This window comes from Nematolebias whitei, chromosome 11 (assembly GCF_014905685.2).
Source record: "Nematolebias whitei isolate Nwh7 chromosome 11, NemWhi1, whole genome shotgun sequence".
Classification (NCBI taxonomy): Eukaryota; Metazoa; Chordata; class Actinopteri; order Cyprinodontiformes; family Rivulidae; genus Nematolebias; species Nematolebias whitei.
Window position 1 is genome coordinate 37,325,812 of NC_056508.1, and position 9,286 is coordinate 37,335,097.

Sequence of the window (9,286 nt, forward strand, 5' to 3'; positions counted from 1 at the left end):
CAGAGTGAGGTAGGAACAGACCTGGACTGGTCGATGTGTGTAAAAAGTAAGCTGTGCTCATATTAGTGTGCAACCTGGTGAGTTAAACAACAGTAACAAGAGCAAAACACAGATTTATTACTGAGGGTATAATGATGATGATTTCTTCTTTCTCACAGAAAAAGTCACTGGTTTCTGTTTATTTACAAAACTCTCACTGGGAAAACCCTGTTTTACCTACAGTCACTTCTTACAATTCCCAATGCAAATTGCAGTTTTCATTCAAGTAACCTTATCAATCTCATACCTGAAGTGCCTCCTTTGCTCCTCACTCCAGTTCTCTGCTAGACTGGAACCATCTGAGGCAGACGTTAAAGTGCTTGTGTGTAAATTTTTGTAATCATTGTGAATGCTTTTTTTTTTTGGCAAAGCAAGGTATTGAGAAAAAAAAATGTCATGCCACTGAGTTGAAGAGTTGAGCTGAGATATTCACATGCACATTAATAAGAAGTGATGTCGGTAACCAGAAGTAAATAGAGCCTTGCTTTGATGGCTAACAACAGACTGTAGACACCGTAGACTACTCCTCAGTAAGGAAATGTTTCAAGTGAAATTTATTATTTATTTAGTATTTGTATTGGTAAGAAAGGATGGATGGAGAACCCATATGAGTGGGAGCCTCATGAGCCCATTGCTCTACTCAAAAAGACACTGAGCTTTATTTAGGTTCTAGAATTGCGCCACTCAAGGTGGCTGCATGTTGGAGCAGCTCTGTTACTTTCATTCTGAGATTTTGCCTTTGGAAACTTTAATTCCTGGTTTTCTGGATGTAAATCACATTTTTTGGATGATTGTTTCCTCTGGTTTCAGATGCTGTGCAGCCGGAAGGATTTTTACTGAAACTTTTTTGGTTTTGGACATTTGTTATGATGCGTAACCATGGCAACAAGGCAGTTTTCTACAACAACAGCAGCTGAATAACATCTCAAAAGCTCAAATAATATCTCAACTATGGCTCCAACTCTCAAATGAGTTGAAAAGGATGTTCTGTGGACGCATTCTCATCTACCGGCCGGCTGTACTAGGGTGCCTGATCGCTGGGGTCCTGGAGCTGGCAAGAGACGCAGCTCACGACAGCGGATAGACGGGGTCATCCCTCGGCACCTGCAGTTGGCTGTCCGCGGCTGTGAGGAGCTCGGCAGACTGCTGGGAGGAGTGGCCATCGCTCTGGGAGGAGTTCTGCCCAGCATTCAAGCGGTCCTACAGTCCAGGGGAACCGAGAGGCCAGCAGAGTCTGGGTGGACGGATCGGACGGCATCTGCAGCCAGTTTCTTAGGATCCACTATGGGATGGACCTTTACAAGAGATCCTTCCTGTCTACAGCCATCAGTATGTATAACATCTCTTAATGAAATTAGGATAACGAGTTACAACAACAAAATAATTTCCCTTTGGGATTAATAAAGTATTATTGCATTGAATTGAATTGAATTCAAATCTTCATGTCTCTTGGATAAAGAACACACCAAAGAATTATTTCTCCTTGACTCCTCAGAGCCAGGCAATACCCTAAATAGTGCAAAGAGGTTATCATAATGGTGGAGTTTACCCAGAGTGAACATGCCGAGTATAACAGACTCAAAACCCTTTAGAATATAAAGTGATTTATTTACATTGAAATTATGAAATGTATACAGTGGGCACGTCCTGGAAACCCTGGAAAGGAAGGAAAGAGGTCATAAGCTGCATAGAGCAATTAGATAATGCAGGTTGAAGATATCTTACAGGATGTTGGTAGGGTGGTCGCATAGAGAGGAAGGCTGGGGGTTCCAGGGTAGAGAAGGTTTCAGTGGAAAGAGCACAGGTGGTGCATGGAGGCAAGTGGTTTGAAGGCGTAGGAGCAGCTGGAGAAGATCCACAAGGAAGGTTAGTACTGTAACTCATAGGTAGGTACAGGGTCAATGATTCAAGGACAGCTAGGGAGGTCCAGGACAGGAGGCTCAGGAACTAGGTTCTGTGAGAAGACGAGGAGAACAACAAGGTAAGATTAACTTACTCAGGAGGATTAACACAAGGAGGCCAAAAGCAGAAATACCAGAAAGTAATTGTAGGGAAGGAAGTTCTTCAGCAGCTTCTTATAGTCCTGGCTCTCGCTACTGGGATGACTCTCAGCTGTGGGTAGTTAACTCCGCCTTTGGACTCAGGAACCTGCAGGAAGAGCTGGAAACCCTACAGTACCCCCCTTCTCAAGAATCACCTCTCGGAGACTTTAAACGTTTTTTAGGGTGGGCTCTGAAAAAAGTGGTGATCAGACTGGGATCTAGGATGAACAATCTGGGAATCCAAGACCTCTCTTCTGGCTCGTAACCCTCCCAGTCGACAAGATATTGAAACCCTCAGCCTCGGCATCTTACATCCAGTATGCGCCTGACCACAAATTCAGGATGATTATCAATAAGTTGGGGGGGGGGGGGGGGGGGTTAGAGGGAGGTCAACAGGAGGGCATAAAGGGCTCCCTGAGACAGGTTTGACCTGAGAAACATGTTAAGTAGGAAGAATGCACGTGGAAGTGAGTAATTTTAGTCTTACTGCAGAGAGGTTGACAGTTTTAATCCTGACAATTCTCTTACCCATCAAGTGGGATAGAATGCTAATAAACAGATTACAATCAGTGTTTTGGGGGGTTTCTGTAAGTGACTGGGCGTGGTTTCCCCATCCTCAGCTTAAACTGAATTTGGCGGTCTGACATAGTTTCTTCCGAGGACACCTCCCAGTTCCATTGTTTACCAAGTTCATAGATCTGACTGGTATACCAAAGACCTTCTCCAAATTTACAATATGGAAGTACATTGCCTTGATTAAAGACAAACAGGGCCAACAAATATTCTAACAGAGATCTACCTCTATAGGGTTAATAGCTCCTCCAGCACATGTGATGGGAATTGGCACAACAACAAATCAGTACTGGGAAGTCCCTGCCTTTAGCATAAATGACTATTGCCGGTGTGATTTGTTTTGGTCCGGTCTGTTCTCTACTCTGTTGGCCATTTTAGTTAGCTTCTGCTGCTATTTGTATATGTATTTCTATTTTATGTTTTCCTGTCTGCTGTGCATGTTTGGTTCTTTTGTACAGCACTTTGGTTGGCCTTGTTGCTGTTTTAAGTGCTATATAAATAAATTGGTATGGTATGGTATGGTATGGTATTGCCATAAACTCCTGTGATGGAGGTGACTGCTGTGAATCAACAGCAGATTCATGGTAAACACACACAGTCACTTGCCTTCCAGAACTTTAAAACAAGTGAATGAGATCTATTGATTTAATTTATTTAATTTGACATAAACTCATTAAAAAAACAAAGCATGATTTTGTTGAAACTGAAAATTTTAAATAAAATGACACAGTTTTAATTCTCAAAACTCCAAGATGAATGATGTCCCTTTGCAGCAGTTCAGCATATTTTAATAAAACACAACACTGAAGAAGTGCTTAGTGACCGAAAAATAATTTCTTTACCAGATGAAACATTTTGTACTCTAAGTAGAATCACATATACTTTTAATTCTTTGTAGAACACATTAGAACTATAAAACCTAATTTCTGGAGATTTAAAGAAAAAAATTACAGTTCTCACTTATTATCTTAAAATATCTTTCAACCCCCAGCTGTAACTCACAGTTGAAGCCCAGTTTGGTCCCATTTCCAAACAGGATGTGTCCATATGAGACAACAGCCCAGTAGTAGGTCCCAGCATGGGACACATCCAGGGTTTTTATAGAAAGGATGGACACACAGGTGTGTGTTTGTGTATTGTGGTTCCTCCTACACTGATCATTCATGCCTCTTTGGGTATAAATGAGTCCTGGATGAGATTTGTGAAAGTTTCTGAACCAGTACACTCTGTGTTCTCCATCACAGCTCCCCTTTTGAACCATACAGTTCAGAGTTACAGAACCTCCAGTATGGACCATCTCAGATGCTGACTGATGGACCAAAGTCTGAATCTTAAAACCTGAACCTTCTACACTCACTTTAGTTCCTTCTGCAAACTCCAGCCTGTATAGGTAACTACTTGCACAGTAATAAGTAGCTGAATCTGAAATGTGCACATTAGATATCTTCAGGTGGTTTTTACCTGTTTCAGTGTCCAGCGTGAAGCGTGGATTATGGTTGAATTCATTATGAAAAGTTCAATTTCTTTCAAACTTATAAAAAGGTGGAAATGAGTTTCAGTTCCTGCCCCACGTTTTGTTTGTACCAATAAAATTGAGCACGAACGATGTCTTCATAGAAACATTGCAGAGTCAAGCTGTCTCCAGCTCTCACAGAAACAAAAGGTTTATGTTGACGAACGGATGAGTAGAATTTCAGATCAATCGACTGAGCTGAAGCAAAGACAGATAAAGGAAATGGGTTAAGAAAACGTGAAAACTTGGTAAAACCCCATGAAAGACTGATAATAAAAAGACTCACCCATTTCCCCCATGAACAAACGTCAGACAGAAGACCAGCTGCACATGTCATCAAGTTTGTATTGATTTGCTAAGTGAAAACAACCTCGACCCTTTTCTCAGTTTTCAGAGACAGGATGGTGTTAGACTGGCCAAGTAGAAATGATGTAACACTTCCTGTTTTTGGAAACTGGATCACATGTGTTTCTGTCTTTTGTTTCCTACAACATCACATATGATCATCGTGAGGTTCCCATGTAACGATGATTACACAGAGTAGATCACAGATGACAGAAATCTTTGACTTCCATTCATTTCTGAAGCCTAACCCTGACCCTTACCCTAAATCTAACCATTACCAGTACATACCCTAACCCAGCCGCAATTTACACCTTAGTCCTAAAGCTAACCCCTATCCCATCAACGAGACGTATACTTATGGGGGCTGGGATTTGGTCCCCACAAGGAGCAGTTGGTCCTCACAACGTAGGATGTTTTGGAAAATTGGTCCCCACAAATGTAACATTATACCAAACTACACATGCACACACGCACACACACACACTCAAACAAACCATAGGAAACCGAATCTCCCAGTAGGAGCCGGAGTGGTTTTAACCTTTGACTTTGCGACCTCGTCTTAGTTACTTCACAGACCATCAGAAAAACCACCAGATCCTTGTGGTAAATTTGTAGCAGGGGAGTGATTAGACGTTGTTAAGTCATCTGTCTGAATGTATGACATAATATATTTGTTTATAGGACGACTCGTTTGGAACTAAAGAGAGTTCTGCATGCACTTGTTCGTTTAGGTTGTGCTCAGTGTGCGTAACAAACGTGAGTCAGTCAGAAAGTGATTTATATAAAGGCTCCTCATTAAATCTGAAGCACATGTTGTAGAGGGCTGCTCTGGGGCCACTGTGGTGTAGAGGTAGGGCAGCCTACTTGGGACCAGAAAGTCACAGGTTCAACTCTCGGCCATGCCCACATGTCGTGGTGTCCTTGAGCAAGACACCTAATCCTTAACTGCTCCCCGGGCACTTGCATAGCAGCCCGCTGCTCCATCTGGGTGTATCTCATGAGTGATGGGTTAAATTCAGTGGACTCGTTTGATAATTTTTTAGAAACATACAATGACAATACATAGCACTTTCTAGTACTTTCTTTCTAGAGAAGAAGATCAACTTGGCACAGGATTTTGGTTAGTTTGTCAAAAGGAGAACATCAATAGAACACCTTCTTGTGGAGTTTTTTCCTCACAAGGGGATTTTTCTTTTCCACTGTTGCCTTTATGCTCGTTCAAGATGAGAGTCTGCAACAAAATTGACTCAAAGCAGTCTGCTGCTCAGACTGTATTTTTCACTCTTTAAGTTGTGTTTTTTTTTGCATAATTTGCATGCCCTGCGACTTATACAATGAAGTGACGTATTTTTGGATTTTCCCCCATATTTATAAACCATTATTTGGCTGAGATATGACCGTTTTCATTCATTCTGACTGAAAATATTGAACACTACCATTTTCAGCTGCTAGATGCACTTGAGTTGTATGGCATGCTGTTGTGTTATGTAATAGGTAAAAGTGGTTATTAATGACACAGTCAGTTTGCCACAGACTGCCACCTTCGTCCAGCTCGCCTGGAGCAATCGTCAAGTCAGCTTCATTTTGCTGATCCGCCCTGCCAAAATGCAGCTAATTTGACCATTGAAGTGGATTTATTAAGTAAAAGTTCAACTAAGACACACATTTACTATATAAGTCGAGCAAACAAATAATTGTTTTTAGGTGGTTATCTTGTTAAATTTCAAAGAAATGCACAGCGACTCGTCCCTCTGCGCGCTCCCGTGGCCGCAAATTGGGTTTTTAAATGCAGCTGATTTGACCGTCAAAGTGCATTTATTAAGAAAAAGTTAGACAGAGACACACCTTTTCTATAAATTTGAGCAAGCAAATAATTGTTTTTAAGTGTTAATCTTGTTAAATTCCTGTTAAAGTCCTCTCGTGCACGTTCCCGCGGCCGCCATTTGGCAGCCAATTGATTTTTGGCACAACACCGGTCCACATTTTTGGGTTGTCAGTGGTGATGAGTAATAAATGTGACGCGTCAGCGGTGATGCATAATAGATGCAACTTATAATGCGAAGCGACATATTTATGGACTTTTCCACTTAATTAGACATATTTGGACTGATGAGACTTATATGCAGGTGCGATGTGTACGTCGGAAAATACGGTAACGTCATTAACTTACTTTTATGTATATAAATGTCTCTATACAGTGCCCTGAGATGACTTCTGTTGTGACTTGGTGCTATATAAATCAACTGAATTGAAATGAATAAAAATTAACTTAAATTAATTCAATTAAGAATGTTTAAGTACTATCCATGATAGGTGTTTAAGGCTCTGTAACCTATTCATCAATGTAAAATTAAAAGTTGCAGTTTTAAAATGTTGACACTGTTATGATGGCATAGTTTGCTTATCTCTCAGAGGAAATACATTTTCTTTGTTTGGCTATATGGCTGCTTTATGTAGTTAGTGTTTGTTTAAATACATTTTGAAGACAATACCATCACGTGTCAGCAGTAAATGAACAAACATATGGTAGAATTGGGATTAAACTCAAAGTAATCATTACCTTTTAGAGTCAACACAATTAAAGTTGACTGCCACAGCTAATCAACCTTCGAAAAAACCAAAATGTAAATAATCCAGTAAATATTACAGATATTGAGCTGGAACTTGGCATGGTAGTAGTTGAGAGTCATCCTCAACACATACTTTGAGCACTAACAGACCATGCAGGAGATTGTGTTATTGTTATTTTTGAAATTGGACCAACATTTCCCAAATTGTAATTTGTCACCTTAATAAAATTATTTTATTTTCGAGCTTTAGCATGTAATGTGGCAAGAAAAAGTTTTTTTTTTCAACAAATGCTTTATTTCCTCCTGAATCCACCCCTTCATATAGATTAAACTCAGTACCCATGAGGCTGTGTAGTATGCCAAATCTTTTTTAAATATTCCCGTTGAATAGTAAGAGTACACAGACTGAGCAAAGGGCTGAGAGCTTCCATGAGGTTTCTTCTTTTCTTTACTCAGGTTTCTTTAAAATGGCAGCAGGAACAGAAAGGTTAGGCTGGAGCAGAAGAGTTTCAGTGAATCCTCTGGAGACAAACTCCTTCACCTCTTACTCACTTTTTCCAGTCCTCACTTCTTTTTTTGTGCCCACTTCAATTCCCCCTCACATTTCACTGATTAGTTTGGAGAAGACTGCACTGGACCATGAAAACACTGCTGCATATGATGCCCATGTGAGAACCGAGGACAGCTTTGCTGCATTTACAAAGCTTTGACCAAATAATTTGTAACTATCTGCTTGGCAACAACAAGGCAACAAGTTAGCAGCCAGATGGGGAACGTTTAAAACTTACAGATCAGAAATATTTTCCTTATGTTGAAAAAAACACAACCCAGCACAGAGCTAAGAGAACAAGAGATTACTGTAAAAAAGCATCTGACATCCAGATTTTATCGTGAGACTATCTTGCGCGGGGGAGAAGGAGCTAAATTTTAATTCAGGGATTGTTCTGAAGAACAACAAATACCTATTTTAATCGATTTCCACACGTGTTGCAGTCCTGCCATTTTCCACGGATGCTCTGTAAGACCAGTGTGGCAGAGGGAAACTGTCACTTCTGCCATCTTCTTGTGTTTACTTCAGCTGAGTGTTGGTGAAGATGTTACTGCTCACTCTTCTCAGATCTACAGTCCAGCTTTACTCGATAATGAAACTCAATCCATATATTTGTAGTATTTATAAAAACTCCAACATAATAAATTTTGAGAGACTTGCTGACTTTAAAGATGCACTTAAAAATAAGTAATTGCCACAACAAAGTTGATTTCGTTAACTCTTCATCTTCTGTAGTCCAGATGCAGCTCACTAACTTATCCAGATGTGAGAGTGTCTTTTCAGATATTATATATTATATATATAACTGGCTTGTTTTTATTTTGATTGGTAGCTTTTTATAAATTATAAAGATACAGGAAAAAAAAATTCAACCATAACATTCAACAATACATGTATTAATGTCTCAAGTTGTATTTGTGTCCAAACCTCAGCAAACAGAGGTGAATCTTTTTTTTATATTTTACTTTAAGTGACAAACAACTTCAAACTTTAAGCATGACCACCAGTGTTCCTATCATTGTACAATCTTCGTTGCTTCTAGCGTGTTCTGTTCCCTGGAGGACGGTAAAAAAAAGCGAGGAAGGGGAAAATGAAGACTGAAGCGTGATTGTATGTTTGTAGGTATGTGAGGGGATTAGTGGCTTCAGCCGAAGCTAATCTGTGAGACCTCAGGGAGTCTGCAGAGACCACCACTGGTCTGCATTTGTGGAATGAGTTGTGAAAGGTAATCGTGTGTCTGTGCACACACACACACACACACACGACTGCTAACAGGCACCTCCAGCAGCTTTTCTGCCTGCTCCATTGACTTGTGATGAAGAATCATCACATCAGAACCAAATGATTGTGTGGATTGGGTTGTCACTATAGCACCTTCCCCTTGTCAAAGACCGCATTATAAAAGATCATTTAAATCTTATTAATAAGTGAACACCTCCTGCTGACAGTGCAGACTGCAACAAACTGCTGAGTTCCTGTTTCACTGAAGGGAGTTAATCAAGTTGGAAAATGGAAAAGCAATATCCGCTAACAATTTCTTTCATGCTAGATTTTATTATCTCAATAAACAAGATTCGTTATGGGTGAATTGGTTTAAAATTTGCATTTGTATATTAACAACGGAGTGCTTGCACACCTCAAAACGGACCTACTT

General features: G+C 40.2%; 1 pseudogene; it reads right to left on the bottom strand.

Moving 5' to 3' along the window:
* Nucleotides 1–1,659: 1,659 nt before the first annotated feature.
* Nucleotides 1,660–4,469, bottom strand: LOC119417307 (annotated as a pseudogene).
* Nucleotides 4,470–9,286: the final 4,817 nt, after the last annotated feature.